The following is a 14,575-nucleotide window of genomic DNA, read 5'->3' as shown; positions in this document are numbered from 1 at the left end:
CGTGCTGCATTAATACACATCCTAACCCAACACCGGAAGCATCACAGTATACAACATAGCCATCTGGCCCTTCTGGGAGTGTCAAGACTGGAGCTGAAGTTAATATGTCCTTCAACACTTGGAAGCTACATTCACAAGCATCATTCTATTGAAACTTAACTGACTTTTGGGTTAGCTTCGTCAATGGGGCCGAAATAGACGAAAATCCTTCTACGAACCTTCTATAGTACCCTGCCAATCCCAGAAAACTACGAACTTCTGTAAGCGTCGTAGGCCTTGGCCAAGTCTTCACAACTTCGATTTTCTGAGTATTAACTCGAATGCCATTATCTGAAATAACATGGCCCAAAAATGTCACGGAATTCATCCAAAACTCGCACTTTGAAAACTTTGCATACAATTCTCGAGCTCGAAGAATTCCAAGAACAATGAGTAAATGGTCTACATATTCTGATTCTGTGCGAGAGTATACCAAAATATCATCAATGAATACTATTACGAATAGATCCAAGAGAGGCCTGAATACATTATTCATCAAATTCATGAACACTACCAAAGCATTAGTTAACTCAAAGGACATCACCCGGAACTCATAATGGCCATTTCTCGTTCTGAAAGCTGTCTTGGGAATATTTTCTTCCTTAACTCTCACTTGGTGATAACCAGACCTCAAGTCTATCTTTGAAAACCACTTGGCACCCTGTAGTTGATCAAAAAAATCATCAATCCTTGGGAGAGGATATTTGTGCTTTATCGTCACCTTATTCAGCTCCCTATAATCGATGCACAGTCGTAGGGAACCATCTTTCTTTCACACGAATAGGACTGGTGCTCCCCACGGTGATGAACTGGGTCTAATAAACCCCTTCTCAAGCAAATATTTCAATTGCGCCTTTAGCTCTTTCAATTATGTCGGAGACATTCGGTAAAGAGGAATAGAAATAGGCTTGGTGTCTGGCAATACATCAATAGAGAAATCAATCTCTCTTTTTGGAGGAAGGCCTGGAAGTTCATCTAGAAATATATCCGGGAATTCATTCACTACCGGAACGGATTAGAAAGTTGGCGACTTTGCTTCGGTATCATGAACTGGGACTAAGTGATAAATATAGCCCTTAGCTATCACCTTTCTTGCCTTAATGTTACACCTTGGAAAAAATTTCCCATTAATGTACGGTGAATAGGCTAGCAAAGAGGACGACGTGTACGATGATTTGATAAGTGAGAAATAGCATGTGATAATCCTAATTGAGATTCAAGACATTTAACGAAAAGGAAGAAGGTTATCAAGGAAAGCAAAGGATATGTTGTGTGTCGAGTAAGAATTATGGGCGACGAGTTAATGATGGCGTAATGACGTCTTAGAGAAGAGAGATAACGTCCCTTATATTGGTATTGAGGTGTTAAACAAGTGTCAAGAAGGTTCCATAAGGATTGGAGATCAAACGAGTCGACGAGAACGAAATCGGAACCGCTGGGCATTATAAGGCCCAACATACTGTTCGTATAAATTATACTGGTCATATGTTAGGCCGTATAATTAGCCAAGAGTGGCATCACTCACTGGACCAAACATACGACCCGTATAAAATGTATGGACCGTATGTTGGTCCGTATATCTCGGTCGGGACAAAAATTAAAATGATATAAGGACCTCTCTTTCATTTCATTTCCACTCTCCTCTCTTCAAGAAACCTCTAGAACACTCTCCATTATTCATCCACAAGAAACCAAGGGAAAAACATGATCAACTATACCAAATCCACGAAATCAAGTGTATGAGACATAATAAAAGTTCATCTACACCAAGAAAACTCAAGGGAAGTGAGCTAGGGTTTTGGTGCAAGAAGAGAAGTTCCACTCAAGGCTTATTCATCCACTATATAAGGTGAGTTTTATGATCATTCTTGGTTGTTTAAGGTGTTGAAAGTTAAAAACACTTGGATTGTAGAGAGATATATAAAATGGGTCATGAATGGGTGAGTAGTGTCATTGTTGAGTAGTAGTTTGGGGTGAATTATGAATATTGGTATTTTGTGATTATAAATATGTTATGAGTGACATTTAGAACATGGAATAAGGATTATATGTGAGGAAATGCAATAATGAACTATGACTATGATTATGGAGAAATTGGAGTGAAATGGTGAAAGGTGGTTAATGTAGATGAATGATGATTGTTGTTTGCGATATTGTGAATGTTGTTATAAAAGTTTGGGAGTTGATATAGAATGTGGGAAAATATGTGTAAACAAAGGAAGTGTTGCCCAATTTTCCCTAGAAATAGTAAGCACGTTTGAGTAATCGATTAGCTAATGTTAATGCGAATTTTCTTGAAGCTGGAAACGTGAACATCGAAGGAGAACAAGCAAACGATAGAGTAGTTAAATGAAAAAGGTATGTGAGGCTAGTCCTTTCTTTCTACGGCATGAATCCGATGGTATGATTTTTTCCTCCTTCTCCATTAATCCTCTATATCTTGGAAAACTAATAGCCTACGTTCATGAATAGTCATATGAGATGAGAGATATATTATGAGTTCAATAAATGATGATGATAAGTTAAGTATAAAGATTCTAGAGTTCATGATATGATGTTCCTATAACGTCAATGATGTCATTTATTGAATACACTCACCTTATATATCATTTCCTTCGAGGTGAGGCAGAATACCATAAAGTTAATGATGTTGTTTACTGTACACACTCACCTTATATACAATTTCCTTCAAGGTGAGGCAGAATACTTATAAATGTTCCATAATGAAATCGGGGGTTCACGACCTTATGTCACCTCGATAAAGTATAGCTATCTTTGAGTTATTATACATGCATTATGATGAGTATATGTTGATGATATTACACCGTGCCTATATGGCACAGGCAGACACACCACTGCAGTGGCAGCTTATACCCCAGACGCAGGCTAATGATTATCACACATATCCGATATGGACGGGCAGCTTATACATTTATGCATATATGATATGATGATGATTATGAAGTAAGCCAGCATGTGTTATTTCTTTTATAGGTGACAGTCAAATACAGTTGCTCCCTTATTGATGCTTCATTTATCTCATTGACGTATTGTTGTTATTTATGACTCTCATACTCAGTAAAATGTTCGTACTGACGTCCGTTTTCTTTGGACGCTGTGTTCAAGCCCACAGGTAGACAGGGAGGTGATCTTGATCCAGACTCATAGGGGCTAGTATCTGATTTGAGAGCACTCCATTGTTCCGGAGGTGCCCTGATTATTCATTTGTGTACATATGTATATTTTGGGCACGACGGGGTCCTGTCCCATTCCTATATCTAGCACTCTAGTAGAGGCTCGTAGATACACTGTGTGGGTTATACGATCTCACGAGGTCACTACTTTATATATATATATATATATATATATATATATTACTTTGATGGCCGAAAGGCTTATGTATATAAAGGTATTTATGTTCTCGAAAGAAAAATGATTTCCTTATGATTTAAGTATGAGTTTGATAAAAGAAGGTTTAATGAGTATGATGAGTAGCATAACGAGTGGTGCTCGGTGGTTAGCCCCGGGTACCCGTCGCGGCCCCTAGTCGGGTCGTGACACTTAAGGTAGGAAATAAACCTACCTCTTGGAGATGCTGTATTACCCTTCCATTCACGCACGGGCTCTCCCGAAAATTGAAATCGAACCACTTTCATTCGGCAATCAACATTAGCATAACATGAGGCCAACCAATCCATACCCATAATCACATCGAAATCTAACATTTCCAACTTGCCTAAATCAGCTTTAGTCTGGCGGTCGCATATCACAATTATACAATTTTTATACATTTGTCTAGCTATCACGGGATCACCAATCGGAGTAGACACCTCAAAAGTTTTTATTGGCTAAGGTTTTACCCCAATACGACCAGCAACATACGGAGTAATATAAGATAGGGTAGAACCCGGATCCATTGGTGCATACACATCATGGGAAAATACGGATAATGTACTTGTAACCACATCCGGGGAGGACTCAAGATCCTGTCGTCCAGATAAAGCATACAGACGGGGTTGAGTGGCACCTGAAGTATATTCTCCCCCTCTGCCTCTACCTCGACCTGCTAAAATCTGGGGAGTTTGTCTTACCGGGCGCACTGAAGAGGAACCAACTGCTGACCCTGTGGGCTGAACCCCACCTCTACCATAGCTCGAGGGACAATCTTGCATGAAATGCCCAGTCTTTCCACAAACATAGCAAGCATCTGTACCCTGGCGACATAGCCCTTAATGTAATTTACCGCACTGACTACATCGCGGCACTAGTGGTCTCCTCTTACTATGATCACCCCCAAACTGAGAACCCGAAGCTCTCGAACTCTGACCCTGTCCTAAAGGAAAGGAGCGATCAAATCTCCTGTCTGCAAGTCATGGAGGCGCACTAGTCGCCGACTGGCATGAATGTCTAGGATATGTCTGCCTCGATCCCCCTCTGTAATCACTACCTGCCCCCATAGATCTGGGCCATCTTACTTTGCCTTCTATCAATATCACGATCACCCCTTTGCAGATGTTGTCGTCCTTCTAAATTATGGGCATGGGCTTGAATTCGGGAAATATCCATCCCATCTTGCAACGAAGCCGTCAAGCAATCCTTAAATAAATGTGGCCCTAAGCCACTCACAAACCTATGCACCCTATCTCCCATGTCGGCCACCATAGTCGGGGCACATCTAGCCAAAGAATTAAACTGAAGGTTATACTCCCAGGCACTCATATTTTCTTGTTTCAAATTTAAGAATTTATCTGCTCTAGCTCGGCGGACCTCGGGTGGAAAATAATGGCGGATGAAGGCATCTACAAATTCTTGCCAAACGAGAGGAGGCGCATCCTCTTTTCTTGATGATATCCAATTATTGTACCATAATACCGCCACATCTCGGAGTCTATAAGAGGCCAACTCCACAGATTCAGTTTCGGAGGCATGAATAATCTTCAACGTCCTCAACATTTCATCAACAAAACTTTGCGGGTCTTCATTCGGCTTTGACCCGAAAAACTTTGGAGGATTTAAACTCATGAAATCACGGGCTCTAGTACTAGCTGCCTGATCACTTGGACCCGCATTCTGCCGCTGTGCCTGGGCGGCAACTAACTGCGTCAATAGATGAATAGCCTCGGTCACTTGTTGACCCGAAGGAGCCGGTGGAGAAACCGGAGGCATAGGAGCTGGGACTGAAAACCCTTCTTGTTCTTCTACATTGGGCGGGGCGGAGGACGTATTAGATGGGGCCTCATTATGTGACTCGCCCTCTTCTACATTCATTGGTTGCTCTCTTTCTGCCCGCCTTTTAATCTTAGTCTTGCCCTTCTGAGCGGCTGTAACTTTTACCTTTGGCGGTATTTCTGAAATCATAGCACACTATTAAGGAGGAGAAAATCTTATAACACAGCTCTATCGCACGACCTCTTATGATGAAATATGGTCATTTTTCCTAAATGTCCTGTAGCCTCCTATTTATTAGTGTGGCGCGCAACACACCATAAACAAGACTCTACTAAACACGGCTCGTAGACACTTCCTAGGACTGAACTGCTCTGATACCACTTTTATCACGACCCGACTAGGGGCCATGACGGGTACCCGGGGCCAACAACCTAGCACCACTCATTCTATTACTCATCGTACTCATTAAGCGTACATTCATTAATATTCATATACTCATAATCATAGGAAAACCATTTTTCATTTGGAAACATAATAACTTTTATATACATAAGCCCTTCGGCTATCAAAATAATACATATATACAATAGTAACATCGTGAGACCATACTACCCACACATGCGTATCTATGAGCCTCTACTAGAGTACTAGACAGATAGACGGGACAAGACCCCATCGTGCCCAATATATATATACACAAAATAATCAACCAAATATCACCTCCGGAGAAATGGAGTGCTCCTGTAAATCTGCTGAAAACTTTTACGACTCTGGATCACCTCCCTGTCTACCTGTGGGCATGAACACAGCGTCCAAAAAAGAAAGGACGTCAATACGAATATTGTACTGAGTATGTAAGGCATGAATGAAATGAACATGATAGAGAAATCATAAGTCATAAGATGAAGATACAACCTGTGTAACTTTTAAGGGTGGATACATTTCATATATACATCATATACATAATCATATTCCATGTATCATCATAACGCATACATTGTCATTTCATATAAATCATCATCATTAACCGGCGTCCGGGTAACCATCATATGCCGCGCACTAGTGGTGATCATGCCCGACCCTCTAGGCTCGGTGTAAACATAGCAGCCCGCCTTAGCGGTGACATGCCCGACCATTTAGGCACGGTGGAATCGTATGCAGCCAGCCTTAGCGGTGACATGCCCGACCATTTAGGCACGGTGGAATTGTATCGTTATATAATCAACCATAACTCATCATTATTACACATCTCATAGGCATATCATAATCTTATCATAGCTCAACACCTCATACATTCATCATTAATCCTACATTAGAACTTGGAGGTAACCATGGCTGGGTCGAGGTGACAAAAGGTCGTGAACCCCCGACTATGTTATGGAGTGATCATAATCGTCATGTCTCACCTTGGAAGGACTAGCATTTTAAGGTGAGTGTACACAAGGAAAATCATCAATGAAACTATACTTAGAATCATTAGCTTCATGGACATCTTATATTACTCTAGGATTCTTCATACCTATATTCATCGTCGTCATTAACATGCTCATATCATATCTCTTTTCTTTATCATGTGCGTAGGTGGCTTCTTATAGTCATGGACTCATAATTTCCGTTACTTCGGAAGATCGTGGAAAATTAGGAAGATTCATGCCTTTGAAGGAAAGGATTAGCCTCACACACCTTTTTGATTAGCTATTCTATCGCTTGAACGTTCCTTTCCAATATTCACGTTTCTGCCTTCAAGAGAGTTCATACTCATATTAGATAATCAATAACATAAGCGTGTTTGAACTAAAGCTATATAAAATTGAGCAGCATTTCCTTTGTTTTTACTACTTTCTCCATATCATTTATCAACTCCCAAACGTCAATAATAACATTCATAATATCATCATCAATGACTTTAGTCAAATTCATCATTATCCAATCCCCACAATTTCCCCTCAAGGTCACCCATAATCATAATCATAATACAGCGTTACATTCATTCTCATCTAATGTTTCTCTCATACTCTTAACATTATTCATAACGTAATTACAATCACAATCATATCAATATTCATGATTCAACCTATACTACTACTCAAAAATGACACTATTCCCACATTCATGACCCATTTTCTATCTCCTTCTACAATCCAAGTGTTTCAACTTTTCAATACCTTAAATAACATAGAAATACCATAAAGTTTACCTTAGATGGTGTGGGATTGAACTTTAAGATGAAATACTTCACTTGAGCAAAACCCTAGTTCCACTTCCCGTTAAATTTCTTGCCTTAGATGAACCCTAGTGAGTTTCTTGCACTTGTTTCCCTTGATTTGATGAAGTTGATCATTGATTTCTCATGAGTTCTTGCATATGAAGTGTGCAAGTTTCTAGAGAAGTCTTGAGTTGTGGAGAATGAAAATGAAATGAAAATAATGAACTTGGGTGCTCTTTTTATAAATTAAAAATCTATCCCGATGAAATTATACGGACACTTATACGATCCGTATAAATTTATACGGTCCGTATAAATGACCGTGAAACTGCTTCAGTAACCATCCCTTTCTGTTTCAATTTGACAGCACATTATACGGTCCGTATAAATTTATACGGTCCGTATAAGTGACCGTGAAATCACCCCATTCAACAACTCATTCTGTGACCATTATACGGCACATTATATGGTCCGTATAAGTGACCATATAATACCATCAGTGAGGGACTTCGCTGTGACGATTCTGCGGTCTTTTATACGGACCGTATAACATTATACGAACCGTATAACATTATACGGATCGTATAATCGGCCGTAGAACCCATCTTTTCTCCAATCTTATTCTCTTCACTTCGTTTGATCTCCAATCCTTATGGAACCTTCTTGATACTTGTTTAACACCTCATTAACGATCTAAGGGACGTTATAATTCTTCTCCAAGGCACTATTAAATCATCATTAACTTGTTACTGGTAAATCCTTTCCGACACATGACATATACCTTGCTTTCCTTAACAACCTTCGTCTCTCACCTCAAATGTCCTTGAAGTCTTATTTAAAATCATCAAACATTATTTCTTGCTTATTAAAACATCGTATACATCATGCCCTTCGTTAATCTATTCACTGTACGTCAACGAAAAATTTCTGGGGTGTAACACTCTAGCATTAGTAAGCACATTTATATAATCAAGTAGCTAATGAAGAAGCGAATTCCTTTGAAGGTAGAGCTGTGAGCGTTGAAGGAGAATGATCCAGCGATAGAATAGCAAAGCTAAAAGGTATGTAAGGCTAGTCCTTTCTTTCTAAGGCATGGCTCCATGGTATGAATTCTCCTATATTTCACTGACTTTCCTACATATCGGAAATTATAAGTCCATGGTTATAAAAAGGCTTTTCATAAAATAAAGAAAAGAGATACGATGTGAGTATGATAATGATGACTATGAGTTGAGCCTAATAGTTTTGAAGTTCATGATATGCTAATTCTATAGAGTTCTTGCTATGAATACGATATGATGTTTTTACAATCTAATGACCCTATTTACGATCCCTTGAGGTTGCTCGTTGTGTTACACTCACCTTAAAATGTTAGTTCCTTCAAGGTGAGATATGATAAATATGATCACTTCATAACGTAATCGGGGGCTCTCGACCTTATGTCACCCCGATATTGTTATAGATTGTTTATAAGCTCTAATGCATGCTCTATGAAGATTTATAATAATATTATGTTTATGATAAGGTTACGATAAGCTTATGATAAGGTCAAGATGTGTCTATGATGTGTTCACGATGACACAATTCCACCGTGCCTAAATGGCCGGACATGTCACCGCTAAGGTGGGCTGCTTATGATTCCACCGTGCCTAAATGGCCGGACATGTCACCGCTAAGGCGGGCTGCTTATGATTCCACCTCGCCTAGAAGGCCGGACATGATCACCACTAGTGGGCGGCATATGATGGTTACCGGACTCGGGTTAACGATTATGATGTATATATAATACGCTATGATGATACATGTACTACGATTATATATTATATGTGTATGAAATGCATCCAACCCTAAAAGTTACAAAGGTTACATCTTCATCTTATGTCTTATGATTTCTCTATTATGTTCATTTCATTCATGCCTTACATACTCAGTACAATGTATGCGCTATGATGATACATGTACTACGATTATATATTATATACGTATGAAATGCATCCATCCCTAAAAGTTACGCAGGTTACATCTTCATCTTATGTCTTATGATTTCTCTATTATGTTCATTTCATTCATGCCTTACATACTCAGTAAAATGTTCGTACTGACCTCCGTTTTCTTTGGACACTGTGTTCATGCCCACAGGCAGACAGGGAGGTGATCCAGACTCGTAGGAGTAATCACCAGATTTACAGGAGCACTCCATTTTTCCGGAGGTGCTATTTGGTTTATTCTTTTGTGTATATATATGTATATGTATTTTGGGTACGACGGGGTTCTGTCCCGTCCATATATTTAGTACTCTAGTAGAGGCTCGTAGATACGCATGTGTGGGCAGTATGGTCTCACAATGTTCTCATTGTATATGTATTATTTTGATAGCCGAAGGGCTTATATATATAAAAGTAATTATGTTTCCAAATGAAAATGGTTTTCCTATGATTATAAGAACATGAATATTAAAGAAGTGTATAATGAGTATGATGAGTAATAAAGTGAGTGGTGCTCGGAGGTTAGCCCCGGGTACCCGTCATGGCCCCTAGTCGGGTCGTGACAAAAGTGGTATCAGAGCAGTTCAATCCTAAGAAGTGTCTACGAGCCGTGTCTAGTAGAGTCTTGTTCATGGTGTGTTGCGCGCCACACTAATAAACAGAAGGCTACAGGGCATTTAGGAAAAATGACCATCTTTCATCTTATCGTGTGATAGAGTTGTATTACAAGATTATCCCCTCCCTAATTGTGCGTTATAATTTCAGCAAAGCTGATGAAAGGAAAAGCTATGGCAGCCTAGAAGGGCAAGATAATGGTTGAAGAATGGCTTGAACGGGAGCCGTCTATAGATATAAAGGAGAGCGAACCCCAGAATAAGGCCCTATCTCGATTTTCCCATGCTTCGTCCACTTTATAGAATCAAAGGGGAGCCTTAACTTTAGCTCCAGCACCCCCCGTTCCTCCACCAGACGCCTCGGGCCAAGAAATGAGACAGGACATTCTTCTACTGACTCAATTGGCAGTCGTTCAAGCTCAGCGGCAGGATGTGGGCCACGATAACAGGGTTGGAGAAAGAGAGTTATTCTTCAGGGTTTGATCATGAGTTTAGGGGCACTCTGAGGCAACAATTATCTAGGCACTCAGTTCGTTTAATAAGTAGTGCTCCTCTACAGTTTCCTAGATCCAGGTTTGATGGATTTACTTATTCTAAGTCACCCCAGAGTCTCAAAGTTTCCAGTTCTCGGATTCGTAGTGGTTCTAGTCAGACGAGATCCCTGGTACCACGATATACTCAATGTTCTAGGTTACATTAGGGACCGTGCTGCTTGGGCTCGGATGTTTGTTATGCCTGTGCTCGGCCAGGCCATTTAAAGCGCGACTGCCCATCGCTACGTGGTAAAGATAAGGTTTGGACTACAGGAGTGGTAGCTGGCTCTTCATCATCGGTACGCCCTCCAAAGCCAAAGCCACAGATGTTAGTAGGCGATGTTAGAGACCGAAGAGGAATGCCCATTCCAAGTAGATCCCAGCATCATATCCATGCGTTAGCTGAGCGACAGGATCTTGAGTCTCCTTCCGATATTGTCCCAGGTATATTGTTAGTATCCTCTTATGATATGTGTGCATCGATTGATTCAGATCCTATGTTGTCATGTATCACTCCCGTTGTGATGATTGCGTTGAGGTGAAAAATCTGAGCCAATCCAACAATTTGAGATAACTATATTTGTTAGTGATCTAGTGATAGCCAGAATCGTGATATACGAGTAAGTTGATTGACAGTAAGTGAACATAAATAATATATGTATGTATACGTATATTGGAATTCTAGACCGAGTGTGCAGGCACAAATTATGAGACAAGCTCTACTATTTATATCCTTTAATGGTAAGTGATCTTATGTTGCTGAGTTGCATATTATGCGTGTCCCGATATATGTCCTATTGAGGCATCAGACGTGTTTTCTAGACTATGTGCAAGTTTGGGGCTGTTATGCTCACAAGAGAAACTCTGACGAAATTTTTCTATAATCTAAAGGAGATAAGATATAAGCTTGTAATATGTCCTAACGGGAAAAGGTGTTGTGCAAAAAGTAATGGCAGGACGAGATTAATTTAGGAGTATCGTTGACAACTACAAGAGATGAGTTAAATACTATTGAATTGACAGTAACGGTAATTATAAGATCGACATTAATATGGTAAAGAGAAATACTAGAGTAAATTAAGGAGACTGGTAGTACTAAAGCATGACATAAAAGAGAAAGGGTAACTCTAATAGAGTGTGATACTAAAGTATTGATTGGGTGGATAAGTTGTCACGACCCGACTCTGGGCCGCGACGAGCACCCGGTGCTAGCCCACCCGGGCACCCTCTTAGCTTACTCTTATGCTTACATCTAAGTGAGCCACATAATTATGCATGCATTTCCATTCATTCGTCAACTAGTCCCATTAGACGACCATCATCATTTAACATATCATAGGCATCTATGCCACATCATAAGTACAAGGCCGACGAGGGCAACAAAAGATATACAAAACATGGGCCGACACGGCCGAACATCTCTACCCACATACACATGACTACGAGACTCTAAGAGTATGACATATCGTATGAGCGGGACAGGACCCCGCTATGCCCATGATTATGTACACAAAAGAATGAGTACCCAAAAGCTATGGCTTCGAAGGAAATGGAGCTCTGCTATGCAATCTCTAGATAAGCAGCTATGGATCAAGTCTGTCTCCCTGTGCACCTGCGGGCATGACGCAGCGTCCACAACCAAAAGGACGTCAGTACGAAGAATGTACTGAGTATGTAAAGTGTGATTAACATCAATATAGAAGCATCATAGACAATATATGAAGTGGCACAGGAGGGAAGACAATAATATCATCATCATGGCACTTACCTGCCTTTCATAGGAACTTTCCATTTCTCATGCGTATTTCATAATAGTACTAGTACCCAACTTGTGCTCATATTCGCATACATGTCCTTATTCGTATTCGTATACATAGTCTTTTCACATTCATATCCATATTATATACATAGCCATACACTTATATACATACATAGCGTGCCCGACCATAAGGTTCGGTGTTTCATACGTACTTAGCCAACCAAGGCTCAATGTTATTTCTACCTGGCCCTACCAAGGCTTAAGGGTTATCCGTACCATCTGCAGAGGTGTGCGCGCGTTACATAATCGTATCCATATACATATATTCTACCCGGCATTATAAGCTCGGGGTGTCATTATAGCCCTTCATAGGCACATGTGAATATAATAGCCCGTAGGCACCTTTAGAATCATTATTATTATCATCGTCATCACTATCATCGTCATTGTTGCTACATCCATATCTTAGGCTTACTCATCATATGAGGGGCGTAGTACAATCGTAGTACAAGTTAAGGATCGTGAGCTTATGAGCTCGGAGTGTCAATCACTTGAATACAACATACTCATATAGAGGAATTAGAAATTTGGCCAAGAACCAAGCCTTATGAAAGAAGGGTTAGCCTTACATACCTTTCCGTCGGACTATTCTACACTTGCACGTTTCCTTCCAATGCTAGCGTCTATACCTTCATTAATATCATAACAATGGCCATTAGTCATTCACATCATCCACATTATCTAGATTTCTCAATTTTCTTCTAAATCTCCCATATTTGTGGTCATGACCTCCAACTTCGTCCATTCGTCTAAAGTGTCTAGTTCATGATCTTAGTACCATTTATAATACATTCATATCGTAACACAACAACATTCATAATTCAATTCAAACTATTCCTCAAATGTCACTATTCACCATTCATGACCTAGTTGACCACATTTTCTACAATCCATGTATTTTAATTCTCCAATACCTTAAACATCTTGTAAAAATCATGAATCTTACCTTAGAAGTTGTAGGAATAAGCTTTGGTTGATAATACTCCTCTTTGAGCAAAACCCTAGTTTTTCTCCATTTGGATTTCTTGACTTGGATAATCCTTGATGATTCCCTTATCCTTGATTCACTTGTCTTAATGTTATTGATGGCTTATAATCCTTGAAAACTCATATAATAAATGTAGAGAGAAGTGGTGTAATGTTGTAATGAAATAAGACAAGTCTTGATCCTCACATTTAATGAATTGAAAAATCTGTGCTGGGTGAACAGTGGTCGTCCATGGAGGTTTACGGCCCGTATTCCACTATACAGCTCGTCTTCCATGGGCGTAATTAACCATTTCCAGAACCAGAAGCTGGGCTGCCTTCATTGTGGTTCACGACCATGGTTTACGGGCCGTAAATCACTTTACGATCCGTCCACCTGGTTGTATTTAACCATTTCCTCGGCTGGCAGAAAGTTGAAACCTTGCATGGCAGTTTACGACTGCCAGTTTACGGACCGTATTGCAATTTACGGTCCGTATTTTGCGATTTACGACCACTGGGCAGTTGCAATTCTGCAACTTCCCATATTTCTTAGACTTCTCATTTTTAATCACCCCCGTCCATGCACATGCATTGCTCACCTTGTATCTCATCTTAACTTAGCCAACTTCCTCGTCTCACATCGGATACCTTCGAAATCTCGCCTAAGGTCATCAACGTCGTTTCTTGCTCATGGACATCATGCACTCATATTCATCACTAGTTCATTCTCTTGCGTACCAACGGAAAATTTTCCGAGGTGTAACATTCTACCCCCCTTAGGAACATTCGTCCTCGAATGTTAAAGGCTTGGGGAATTCTATAAATATTTCGCCAGAGTTTCCTCTGTAATGTGGCACTACCACCTTGTCACAACAACCCACAATAACAATGCCTCACAGGGCAATAATACAACAGCACTAGAAATTTGGCCACACACGACCTGAATGTATAAAAGGGAATCATACATACCTCATGATCTCGACGTCTCATCTTGGACTTCTCCCAATGGCTGAAATAAATGTGGGTATTTGGATCGCATATTCTCTTCCGCTTCTCATGTCATTTCCTCTCGATTGTTATTTCTCCACAGAACTTTAATTGAGACCACTTCTTTGTTTCTAAGCCTCCGTACTTGCCTATCTAATATGACAATGGGTATTTCATCATAAGTTAACTTTTCCGTCACTTGAATATCATTCACTGGGACGATCCTCGTAGGATCTCCAACATACTTCCGAAGC

The sequence above is a fragment of the Lycium barbarum genome, chromosome 2 (assembly GCF_019175385.1).
Source record: "Lycium barbarum isolate Lr01 chromosome 2, ASM1917538v2, whole genome shotgun sequence".
Taxonomy (NCBI): domain Eukaryota; kingdom Viridiplantae; phylum Streptophyta; class Magnoliopsida; order Solanales; family Solanaceae; genus Lycium; species Lycium barbarum.
The sequence above is the reverse complement of the archived record's forward strand: the minus strand, read 5'-3'. Positions refer to the sequence as shown.